Source organism: Equus caballus, chromosome 10 (assembly GCF_041296265.1).
Source record: "Equus caballus isolate H_3958 breed thoroughbred chromosome 10, TB-T2T, whole genome shotgun sequence".
In the NCBI taxonomy this organism is placed as follows: Eukaryota; Metazoa; Chordata; class Mammalia; order Perissodactyla; family Equidae; genus Equus; species Equus caballus.
In genome coordinates this window covers 69,969,381-69,983,058 of record NC_091693.1, presented here as the reverse complement: position 1 = coordinate 69,983,058, position 13,678 = coordinate 69,969,381, and the positions used below count along the sequence as shown (strand labels likewise).

Below are 13,678 nucleotides of genomic sequence, written 5' to 3'. Positions count from 1 at the left end.
GCCAGGCTTTGTTTTAAGCATTTTGTATAGACTAACTCATTAATCGCCATAGCAATCTTGTGAAGTAGGTATTGTTTATCCATTGTTACAGATGATCCATCTCTTGATTCCTGAAATTGGGTTCCATGTTTGTGAAATGAGAGGGCTGGCTTTCTATGGTTGCTCTCAACTCAGAGAATGATCTGGTTGGAAATACAATGGTGAGTACTCTAAACAAGTGGTCCTCGAAGTTTGGTTTGCATCAGAATCACCTGGAGGGTTTGTTAAAAAACAGGTTGCCCATCCCACTGCCAGAGTTTCTGATTCAGTGGGTCTGGGTGGTACCTGAGAATCTGCATTTCTTTCAAGTTCTCAGGTGATGCTGATGTTGCATTGGGCTGAGCCCAGCAATGGGTGTGTCATTCAGGACGAGGGAGAGCTAAACTAGAAATCTATGGCTGTGGGATCACCTCTCATATAAATAAGTAAGCTATAAGGCCAATGAGAGATATACGTGTATATATATATATTTTTTGTTTATTCCATTGGAATGAGAAAAACATCTTTTACTTCTTTGTAAAACCTAGAGAGCACATTTGTCTCATCCCAACCTGCTATTTTTTTTTAAATAGACTAATTTTTAGAGCAATTTTAGGTTCACAGCAAAACTGAGTAGAAAGTACAGAGTTCCCATATCCCTCTGGCCTCCAAAACACACAGCCTCCCCCACTATCAACATCCCCCATCAGAGTGGCACATTTGTTGCAACTGACGAACGTACGCTGATACATCATTATCCCCCAAAGTCCGTATTTACGTTAGGGTTCACTCTTGGGGTTGTGTATTTTATAGGTTTTGACAGGTGTATAATGACATGTATCCAAAATCCTTCTTAAAAAAAAGTGCTATTTTTAGCTATTATTAAGTAAATCAATTTTTCTTTACTTTTATGGGCTATGCTGTAGTTTTCCTCAGAGGTAAAATAATATTCACTTTGCTGAAAAGATCCATCTGCTGCCCTCTCCCTCCCACCCCCATCCTCCCAACCACACACACACACACACTCACACACACACTTTCTTTTTGAAAGTTAAGGAAGGAGCAATAAACATATCTTGCTGGCTAATTTAATTTTTTTCCAAAGTTAAGAAATTTCTAGTAAAAGGTACTCTGCTTCAGATTTCAATGGCAAATCAGTCATAGGATTAAGTGGATTAATGTAAAAAGCTTTCTCAAAAAGAAAAAGAAAATCCATTCTTATTTTCCTCTGAGTGAATGTGTCTGTGGTTTCGACCACCCTGACAGTACTAGTATGAAACAGCCACCACACAAATGGATGGTAACAGCTGTACTGGGACACGAGAGAAGACAGCGAATCTACATGCCGTGCACAGCTCTGAAAGGCTTCTTTCCTTTATTGGAGGGGGGGTGGTGTCCTTTTCACAAAGCTTCACTTCAGTGTATTAGCGATATTGGAAAGGCAGTGTGTTCTGGTGGGAAGAGCTATCAGTGTTTTGGTTCAGTCAGGTCTAGGTTTCAATCTCAGCTTTGCAGCTTGGGCAGGTTCTCCATTCTCTCAGAGACCATTGAAGTGGTGGAGGTAGATGACAAAATCTACCTTCTCAGGTTACTGTGAAGCTTAGCAATGGGCTAAAAAAAAAAACCAATAAGTGAGTACTATTATCATTTTTGCCAAAAGTGCTTTGTTAAAGCAACCATTCAGCTTCCCATAAAGATAAGTATTGATAAATTCATTAATTAATTCATTCATTTGCTCCTTCACTCATTCATTCATTTTTATGAAGCACTTGGGTAAGTGTTCTGAGGCACTGGAGAGTATCAATAACTTTTTTTTTTTTCATCTAAGACAGTGGATACTTTATTCAAACCCATCAGAGAAATGGACAGCTTGGGTCTGTAACAAAGCATCATGTTTTAAAGCAAAGTCAGTCATTGTATATGAAAGTAAACACTGCTACATGCAAATTAACTGATCAGACCATAATTTTCAATGTTTAAAACAGAATAAGCTCCCCTACAAAAGCAGCAGCTTTGTGACATTTTAACTTTAGTATTCCTCTTTTCTTCCTCAGCCTCTCTGTCAACAGAATCCACACCAACCTTCTCATAACCCTTCTCAAGGGCAGCCGTGTCCTCATGGACTTCAGAAAACTCTCCTTCCTTCATGCCCTCCATGTTCACATACCAGTGAACAAAGGCACGCTTGGCATACATCAGGTCAAACTTGCGGTCCAGGCCAGCCCAGGCCTCAGCAGTGGCTGTGGTATTGCTCAGTGTGCACACAGCTTGCTGCCCTTTGGCAAGGTCTCCACCAGGTACCACAGTGGGAAGCTGGGAATTAATGCCAACTTTGAAGCCAGTGGGGCACCAATCCACAACTAGATGGTACGCTTGGTCTTGATGGTGGAAATGGCAGTGTTGACATCTTTGGGAACCACATTGCCACAGTACAACAAGCAACAAGCCATGTATTTACCATCGCATGAATCACATTTCACCATCTGGTTGGCTGGCTCAAAGCAAGCATTGGTGATCTCTGCTACAGAAAGCTGCTCATGGTAGGCTTTCTCAACAGAGATGACAGGGGCATATGTGGCCAGAGGGAAGTGGATGCAGGGAGAGCACACGAGGTTGATCTGGAATTCTGTCAGATCAACATTCAGGGCTCATCAAATCTGAGGGAAGCAATGATGGAAGACACAATTTGACCTATCAACTTATTCAAGTTAGTATAGATTGGGCACTCAATATTGAGGTTTCTATGTCAGATGTCATAGATGGCCTCATTGTCTACATGAAGGCACAATCAGAGTACGCCGTGGTGGTACGGGTGGTGAGGATGGAGTTGTAGGGCTCAACTACAGCTGTGGAATCCTGGGGGGCTGGGTAAATGGAGAACTCCAGCTTGAGCTACCTGCCATAATCGACAGAGAGACCTTCCATCGGCAGAGAGGCGAACCCAGAACCAGTTCCCCCACCAAAGCTGTGAAAAACCAAGAAGCCCTAAAGTTCTGTGCACTGGTTGGCCAGTTTCCAAATTTGGTCTCAGATGAGGTCACTGATCTCCTTGTCAATGGTGTAGCGCCCATGGGCATAGTTATTGGCAGCATCTTCCTTGCCTGTATTGAGCTGCTCATGGCGGAAGAGCTGGCGGTAGATGCCAGTGTGAACTTCATCGACGACTGTGGGTTCCAGGTCCACAAACACTGCCCTAGGCACATGCTTGCCAGCGCTAGTCTCACTGAAGAAGGTGTGGAAGGAATCAGCTCCTCCCCCAGTGGTCTTGTCACTTGGCATCTGGCCATGGGGCTGGATGCTGTGCTCCCGGCAGTAGAGCTCCTAGCAGGCATTGCCAATCGATCTGGACACCAGCCTGGCCAAGGTGGATGGAGACGCACTCACGCGTGGTTGCCACTTTCTGCTGCAGAGCAGATGGCAGAGAGGGAGAGGAGGGGTTGGTGCTTCTGACAGTCTGACTCTTAGGCCGTCAACATAAGAGAACCTCATAACTTTATTTGCTACTGCGTCCTTCTTCATAATGATCTCATTAGGCAGGATATCAACATAAAATATTTTAGATGGTTATAAAAATACAAGTATAGTACGATATTTCATTTTTAATTTTTAAACATTGGAGAGAGAGGGCCCAACCCTGTGGCCAAGTGGTTAAAGTTCCCTGCAATCCACTTGGGCAGCCGAGCGGGTCCCAGGTTCAGATCCCCAGAGTGGACCTACTCCACTCACCAGTCAGCTGTGGAGGTGTCCCACATTCAAAAAAATAGAGGAGGATTGGCACAGATGTTAGCTCAGGAGGAATCTTCCTCAGGGGGAAAAAAAAAAAAAGAAGTTGGAGAGAGAGAGAGAGAAAAGGACGGTTTCTAGATATTAAAGTGATTTTCTAGGGAAGTATGATTATGTGTATTTTACATTTTCTTTGTGTTTATTTACATTTCCTAAAAATTTTTACAATGAGTTTAGATGACTTTGGGATAAGGAAAAGAACATCAATTTTTATTAAAAAATTTAAAAAATATTTGGCTAATTCTGATCATCACTTCTCCCTGTGTGTAGGACTTGGCATTATACTTTGGGGAACAGAGGGAAAAATAATAAACAAAACCTGTGCTTAAGAGTCTTTTAACAAAGTTATAAAGGGAGATACTTCTCATATATTTTTAATATGGTTATAGAATCTGAGTATCGTGTCACGAATCAGTTGTATTGTTATTATTTTTGTTGCTTGCCACATCTAATTTGATCAATGATATTCGACCATTGTATCAATTTTTAAAAGGATAAAGTTTAAAATTTAGAAGTAAGGGACTTTCAAAATAATGAGAAATGATAACAAATATCTTGCCTCAGGAAAAAAAAGAAATCCTCTTAAAAAAAGAGATCTTAGAAACCTTAAATATTACATATGTTTGCTCTAATAGGATAAGGAATTTTAAAAAATTCATTTCATTTCAGTTCCTTTTGGTTCTGGCCTAACTATATCTCACACTGGCTCCAATCACGCAGGTTAATGTGAGCACTGATAGCCTTTCCATTCTAAGAATATTTACCATGTCACTGATTATGTCATTTACCATGTCTGAAGGATTATGGGAAGAAATCCAAAGTAGACAAGACATGAAATTGTGGTGGGGCTCTTAACTAGTACCAATTCTGTGACAAACGGGAGATTGTCCTTTGTATAAAACATCTTTGCTGTTTTCTACCAGATGTCAAAGGTCAATTGGTATGAGATCATAAACATAAAAATCACTTGAAATGAACAAGAACATTTTCTTAGGTATAAACCAGTTCAGCAGCCCGAGTCATAGAATACTTCAGAATGTTGAGGTGCATTCAGGATTGGGAAGCCTTGGCAGAAGTGTAGATTCTGGAGACAAAATATTATAGTTGTGATATTTACCAATAGCTGGGATATTTCCCCCTATTCCTGATATTAGAGGCCTGAATCACTTGCTCTGTCAAAAAAGGCCTCAGAATTTATATTTGTAATTTGAGACCTGAGAAGCCCTGATAATGGCTCATATTTTTTTCCCAGCATGAAACCCAATTATACTTCGAGGACTTATGCTAGCAAAAATAATCATTTCTTTTTCAAACTTGATTCAAATCATTATCATGGTGTCAGGTCAGAAGTGAAAAAAAATTACATAATGTATTATTATTTTTTTAAAGGAAAGCAAAATGTAATGAATACTATTTACTCATCAATTCCCTATTTTTGAAGAAAAATTTTCTATAAAAGTTAGGACTTTTATCAACTTAAAGTGGTTTTATCATGGATCTGATTAATCAGTTTAAAAAAAAGAGGAAAATCGATTCCATTTAACACGTATACGCTTGTGGTTGGTAAAATGCAGTTTGATGTGAAATGGCCAGTAGGCGATCAGTTGAGTCATTCGTGGTGGTGAAACGTGGGCGGTGTGGTGGACACCATGCACTTGGGCTCAGGGAGGCAGTTGACAAGGGAGCAGGGATGGTTCTAACACTGGGAACTGGAAAGGCTCAGTGCACACCTACCACAATGTAATTCATTCCACAAACATCTTTTGGACTCTCTGGGCCAGGCATTATGCTTTATTGGGTATACAGAACCACTGAGGCACAGCTCTACCCTCAAGGAGCTCACAGCACAGTGGGGACAGTCAAGTAGATATCAACACCCTGATAGAAGGTATTGTGGGAGCTTGAGGAGGGGGTTCTAAGATTCCTAGGGTGATGGGGAAAGGTTTTTTTTTTCTTTTAATAGACAAGATACTGAGGTTTAGTCAGGCCCTATAACTGAAATGTGACAGAGCTGGGGTTTGAAGGCCTTGTCCTTTCCCCATACTACGTCAATGTCTCCGTGGATGGGAAGGTCTTGCTGAGGCATTAGATGGGACAGATTAGTGGTACAGAGATAAATTGAAAGATTTTAAGAGAGAAGATGGGATGACATTGAATGTTGAGTGTGACAGGGGAAAAAGTCTAGGTGACTCTTGGGTGGAACTCTGGCTTGGGCAACAAGGGAGATAGTGACACCATTTACCAAGAAAGGGAAACAGTGGAAAGGAAGCAGAGCAGGCACATAGGGATCTTGGTTTTAGATCTGCTGTGCTCCTGCTGCTTAAGAGTCCAGGTGATATCCGGAGCCCACAGCAGAGCAATGTGAACAGGCAAATGGGTTTTGGAAGTCCTCGACATACAGGTGGGGGTTTGAAGCTGTGTGTGAGGATGGCATTTCCCAGGGAGAATGTGTGGAAAAAAAATGATTTGAGGGTAGGATCCTAAGAAACACAGGGTGGGAAAAGGAAAGGCAGCCAAAAATGAGCTGGTGAAGAAATGATCTGCAAAGGAGGTAGAGAACTAAGAGTGTGCAGTGGTAAAGAAGTAAAGGATGTTGGTTTCCAGAATGGCGACGGGTGTTAACAAAGGCTAATAGCTGTATGTTGTGTGCCAAGCTCTGTTCTAGACACTTTACACAATCAGCTCCATGTGCCTTATGTTGCGTTATACTAAGAGTTTGGCCTATAAAGTTTCCAAAGAAGCTACAAAATGTGATGGTCTCTTTATCCTACATTTTGTTCTTTATACTTATTTTCCCTTTCAAGATTAACCTTATAATTCTTTTAGGCCCAATTTTTCCTATATAAACTTGCAGGGGAATGACTTGTTAGAGTGCCCATTGCCGTGGGACTGCTTTGCTATCATTATTCTTCTGGTATAAGCTCAAACAGGGGTGCTCAACACGGTATCTGGTCCATAACAAATGCCTGTTGAATGAAAAGATGAAGGTGCCTCGCCTAGACATCTACTGTAGTGTTTTCAACACATTCCTCTAGTATTCATATCATACCATGCCACACCACACCATACCAAACCATACCACACCACACCAAACCATACCATATCATACCATACCAAACCATACTACACCATATCATACCATCCCAAACTATGCCAAACCATACCACACCACACTGTATCATACCATCCCAAACCATACCATACCATACCACACCACACCAACCATACCATACAATACCACACCATACCATGCCACACCACACCATAACATACCATACCAAACCATACCAAACCATACCACACCACACCAAACATACCATACCATACCATACCATGCCACACCACACCATAGCATACCATAGCATACCATACCATACCAAACCATATCACACCATACCATAACAAACCATACCAAACCATACCACACCACACCACACCAAACCATACATACTATACCATACCATACCACGCCATACAGTGGTAGCCAAATCTCCAAGATGGCCGGAATCATCCTTGTCTTCTGGTATGCTTACCCTTCTATAATTCCCTACCCTCTAATGTGAGCTGGGCTTAAAGTCTTGCGTCTCACAAATAGACTAAGGCAGGAGGTTGTACGACTTGAAGATTAGGCCATAAAAGGCAGTGAGGCATCACTGTCTTTGAGGGAAGCCATGTTATAAGCTTGTCTTATGGAGAGGAATACAGAGTAAAGAACTGAAGCCTTCTGCCAACAGCCATGTGAGTAAACTGGGAAGTGGATCCTCCAGCCCCAGTCAAGTCTTCAGAGATTTCAGCCCCAAATGACCCTCAGTTTAATGGAACCAGTTGTCTAGGTTTTCCAGGGACTTTCCCAGTTTTACTGCCAAAATTCTGGGAAACTCCTCTGTCGTGCAAACTGAGAGTATTGGTCACCCTAGCTTGACTGTGACCTCATGAGTCCTGAACCAGAACTATCAGCTAAGCCACTCTCAGATCTCTGACTTTCCAGAAACTGTGTGAGATACAAAATGTTTTTTGGGGTAATTTGTAACCAGCAGTGGATAGGTAATACACATGCCGTGTCATACCACACCAAGAAGCCGTGCTCCGTCCCTACCAAAAGGGTGTTGAAGAAGGAAAATACAAAGGATTAGGCTGAAATTTTCTATACCTCTGCTTAGGAGATTTCTGCAGATCCTACTTTCCTATGTGGCAGAGAGTGTTTTGTTTTTCCTGGCACCGTAATGCTTATTTCAACTGCTATGGAGAATGTTAGCAGAATGTCTTCTCACTGGACTAGTAAGAATACCCACATGAACACTAATGGCATTACTGTCTGGGAATATCTCAAAACAACAAAGAAATGCTTAAACCAAATAAAACAGAAGTGCCGATGCCTTTTCTTCTGTCTTTTGGTCCTGTTTCCCTGTAACCCATGGAGAACAGCCTGGAGAAATGGTTTCACGTTGGGGTTCATTTTAGGCATCAATAAGGTGTTGTATTTGTAACATTTATAGGTGTGTTTATAGTTTAGAAATGAAAAAAGTCACTGTTTTTGCATAATAAGTAGACAAATTTAGGATTCCTTAATGTAGTAATAAATTTGACTTTTCAATATCATGTCTTTTTTTCTTTTGGCTAGGCCTAAAATATTTTGTGGCTTAGACATTGTTTTCTGTGGGGTTTTGGCTTCCAGGATGTAAAGTGCCTTGGTGATACTAAAATTTAAAGATATTGTCTAAATATTCTGAAAATATAGCTTTTGCGTTAGTAGTGCTTATGTATTGTGTTACTACAAAATATTAATGAAACCCCATTTAACTGACTTTTCAAGCTCAGACCAAACATATTTGCATTTAATCTAAAATAGTATGTTCATCCATTTTTCTGTTATTTCATTTCAAGAGAGATAGAACTCAACTTTCCACTTACAATTGTCTACTTATATGAACGGTGATCCATTACGAAAACTTGAGTCTTTAAAAACTGTTAGGTAAGAGACTGCTCCGGCAGTCTTGATGGCTGAGCTGGGAGTCAAAGCCTTTGGGGAAAGGGCATGGGAAACGAAGAGCAAGGCTGAGTCCCTCTGGCAGCTGAAGGGGGCATGAGCCTGGAGAGTTTTGGAGTTAGTTTCTTGGGTTTCATACTTTGAACGGGGAATCCCCATTGGATAAGAGTGGAATATAAATTTCCAAATACTAATGTCACAAATTAGAAAATGAATTGATATGGGGGGACAATCTAATGAGTAGTATCTTATTTAGAATCAAATATTTAAGAAAAATTATTTAATTTTTTAGTTTTAAAGCTTAAATGAAAATTAGTGATATGTAACATAAGATTTAACAAAGGAAAGTATTATGCAGGTAAAGAACTAAATACTTTCTTGTCTATAAAGCTGGAAAACTTTCTGATAAAAAGGACTATCCTTCCTCCTTTCAGTATTTCCTTGTTTCCCACCATCTCCCAAATGAAGCACCTGAGATCTAGTCACCCACAGATGCTGCTGCATTTCTTCTGTCTTTTTTTGAGTTAAAAACTCAGTCTCTCAATCTTCCCTTTTTATCATTTTTACACAATGGGTAGTAATTATCTGACTTATTTTGTTTTTCTCTCTTGAAGCCTCTTGGTTTCTTTTTCAGATCTCTTCCGAAAGTCCTTCTGTTGTCTATGCTTCTTTGCTCTTGTCTTAAAAAATATTCACATCCTATTCCCCCAAAACTTCCAGTTTCCGCACACTTAATCATCCCTGTGAAACCTTCCCATTGTAACCCTCATGGCCTGCGACCTGCAGCCCCCAGATGCTTCCTGTGAGACAAAGGCCAGGCGCTGACTTGTGAGTTTCAGGAAGCATTGTTCTTTTTTTCTGGAGTTGAAAATTCTGAAATAGTGTAAAAATGCACTATGTTATCTCTTGATGATTGGAAAGGTGGTTCCCATGCTTTCAGATTTTTCACGTCTTCTCTTCGGTGACCAACTTTCTAACCAGGTTTTACATCAATTACCACCCTTGTACCAGGGCCTAGATAGAGACGAGACACAAAGGTGAAACTTGGTCGTACCTGTTGGCATCTCCAATGAAAAATTTGGAAGAAAGGGCAACCTTTGATCGTTGGCAGAAATTTGTCACACATTTTCCACAATGGGAGCTATTTTGAAATTATTACTTTTGAAATGTAATTTGATGGCCACATTTAGATCTGGATGTGTTGGTCTTTCTGCAAGTTTGTAACTCTTAAAACAACATCATGAGGCTCAACTGTTAAAAGGAAATGGTGATAAAATCATTTGTCACAATCTTCTGCTCAGTCTCCTTTATGGTGGAAAGGAATGACATCACCTCTTAGACTGACAAAATACTAAAAGCCCAGTCAGCAGGAAGCCAACCTGTTATTCCGCATTCATTAACTCAACAAATATTCATGAGAGCCAATTCTCGTTAGGCACAATGCTAAATACTGAGGATGAGTATGCAGGAGAGAAATGTGCAAGCCATTATGAGGTCTTAGAGAAGAGATATTTAACTCAGCCTGGGGTGGAGAGAGTGGTGTTGTCATCAAAAAGGCTTTAGGAGATTATACTTAACTCATTCTCAAAAGATGAGTAGAAGCTAGGCAGGTAGAGGGTGTTGGCAGAGGTGAGGGGAAGATGCAAAGAGATAGGAATGGAGACAGGCTGAACAAAGTGTGGAGGCAAGAAATTGAACGCCATATGGGAAATAGGCACTTCAAGCTTTCTGAAATATGAAGTGTGAAATTGAATGGTGAAAAATTAAAGGTGTGAAATTGAGTGGCAAGAAATGAGGGCATAAAAGTGCGCAAGGGACCATGTTCCCTATAAGGGAGCCTGGACTTCATTCTGAGGAGATATGGAGCCATTAACGAGATAGACATTTTAGATAGAACTCTAGTGGCTAGTGGAAGATGAGAAGACTGTAAATGAGATGATCGAGGAGGTTGCCACACTGCTTACGAGGAGATAAGAGCCTTAGTTATAATAGTACTAGGTGGGGTAGTAAAAAAGATAGATTTTAGAAGTACTTAGAGGTAAAATCATCAGGATTTTGTGATTTCATCGATTACCTCTTAGGATTGCGGGAACTGACCGAGTCAAGAATGACATGCAGGTTTTTGGTTTAAATATTTGTTTGAATGGCAGTACTGTAAACTAAATAGGGAATATAGGAATAGGAACAAATTTAAGGAAGAAATGGGAAATTTCAGCTTTGGACATGTTGAATTTGAAACTCCATTGTTTATTCTGGTGGAGTTATCCAGCCTGTAGTTCAGCATACGATCTCAGTCTCCGGTGGGAGAGCTGTACAAAGGATTGAATTTGGGAGCTATTAGCAACATATAATCCTTGAACTACAGGTGTAGATGAAACCACAAAGGGATAGAACATAGATGGAGAATGGTGAGATAAAGCTCTCTGCCTGGGCCACATTGAATGGTTGTGCAGAGAAAACAGGCAAAAGGGATGCTCATAAAAATGTAAAGAAAACCAGAAAGATGTGGTGGCATGGAGACGAAGGGAGCAGAGTTTTAAGAAGAAAGAGGTGGTCAACAGTTTTAAACCAAGTCGCCTTCCACAGATAAAGACTGAAAAATATCCTTTGGATACGGAAACTTAGAAGTTGCTTGTGACCTTAGGAGGAACAATAAGAACGATTTCAGTCAAGTAATGAAGCTGATGTCGGATTTCACTGAGTTCTCAAGCAAACGGGAGTGTAGGCTGTGCTTCCGAGGAATTCGGAGAAGGGAATAAAAATTTTGAGTTTTAGTCAGAAGATAGAATGGAATCAAAGGAGATTTTTTTAAATGGTTATGGGAGAGTTTTGTACATGGCTAAACACGACTGGAAGAGAAGGTACAAAGGAAGAATCTAGAAACTAATTCAAGCCTTCGGTGTCTCTGAAATACTGCTCTAACCTACAGAGCTTCACTGAGGACAGAAATTCAGAAACCTGGACCTTGACAGAGCAGAATCTCGTTGATCCAGTTTCACCAACCATGCATACTCACTAATGAAATATGTTGTCTTTCCAGTTAGCACATTGCTTGGAGGTGAGTTGGGTAATTACGTGGATTAGCTGAAGAGGTGAGATCTAACTCTTTCATGTCTATAGAATATTCCTGGGCTCTTAGGAAACAAAAACTGGGTGGAGATTTAGAAAGGAGAGGAGGTGAAGGTATTAATAAGAAATAAAAAGCAATGTTTATCGTGAAGGAATTAATTAAAGAATTGAATGTATTGTCTAAAATAAAAGCTTTTGGATTAAGTAAACTAATCTTGCCCCATATTAACATGGATAATTGAAGGCTACATGCTTCTACTCTCCTTTCATGCTATTTTCAAAAGAAATATTTAACCTTGTGACTCCCTCTAGGCACTACTTTCTTTTACACATACGAAAGGGAGTTTATCTTAAAAATACATGATTCTGAACACATCTAAATGTCAAGCCCAAGCAACTAGAATGCAAAGGACAGTGGGTAATGGGTGATCCATGTTTGCATAAAGCCTTAACAGGACTTGGAAGAAATGAGGCCATTTTCTTTGTGAACAAGACTAATATTCAGTATTTTTTATTGTGCTGTCTAGGCAGGCCTTTAGGCTTTTAAAGATATTCCTCCTGTGTTATCCTTATGCAGGAATCCCACACTTTACCTGGGATGGATGTGTTCCTGAAAATGGGTAAATGAAATCTTATTTAAATGCAGTAAAAGAGCTATTTAAAGAAATCCTATAGCAAATCTTTTCATAAACCCAAGGGACACTTTTAAATGGATCCATTTAGGAGGTGGGCGTTTTTGCGAATCAGGCTTTCTCAGGTGGGAGTGGGATGACATCTACAGTCGACAAAGTCTTGCTGTAGAAAGAAATCAGAGAACTTTAATCAGAGTCCCCTCGAAATTCCCTTCCATGGGTCAAGATCTGATTAGCAGTAATAGGTCCCGAAGATCAGGGCTGAGGCCTCCTTCATCCAAGTGTCGTTCCACTGAGTTGTTGGAGGATAAAGAAAGCAAGACACCCCCCAGAATGTTTGTAAGGTGAACTGAACTGAGGCAAATATAGTCCAGGCCACAGATGAGTCTCAGGCTGGACGTAGATGATAAACAATGTAGCACACAGAGCAGTCTGAAGCACAGTTACTGGAACGGCTACTGGGCCAAAGGTTCAGGGTGATCCCATAACACAAGGGGCCGAGTCATAAGTAGAGATGGGTTCTGCAAACAATAGGTACACCTGGAAAGAGGATTGATGCAGTTCTTTGATTTACCAGATCTCTAAATGTCTCTTTACTATGTGTCCTAGCGAGGTTAGTTATCGTACAGTCTAACAGCTTTATTGTTAAATTTTATGAGCACAAGTATATTTCATTTGTCTGTGTTATCGCCTCTGTCCCAGCTCCTTTCTTTTCTCAGTTTTTCTAGTTGCCCTTCCTTTTCTCTACTTTCAACCTCTGTCAGACATACCTTCCGTCAGCACACTCTCTTTTGGGCATGATTTATCTTATTTTTCCCCCTTGACATGAAATGTAAAACACTTTGAGAGAAATACCGCGCATCTTATTGATACATTCAGGTCAGACTTTTAGTGATAGCCTACTCTAGGCACTCATTTTGGTTTTTCTGTTTGTAAAGAGCAACGAATAACATTTTGCTATGCCTTAAAGTTAATAAAGGGCTCCACAATCACTAATCCATCTGCTTTTCCAATTATCCCAAGATAAGTATTACGAATTTTGTTTTTCAGAGGAGGAAACTGATGCTCTGGAAGGTCATGCAACTCTGAGTGGACCAAGATCCTGTATGTCCACTGAATATTCTCTTGGGAAATCATATAGGCTGTTTCCTCAAGGAGATTTAGTAAATTTCCATAGATAGTTTGAGAT

At 40.4% G+C, this 13,678-nt stretch overlaps 1 pseudogene; it reads right to left on the bottom strand.

Annotated features, from left to right (window-relative positions):
- Positions 1-1,965: 1,965 nt before the first annotated feature.
- LOC100072528 (tubulin alpha-1A chain-like) lies at positions 1,966-3,312 on the bottom strand (annotated as a pseudogene).
- Between the last annotated feature and the right edge of the window lie 10,366 nt (positions 3,313-13,678).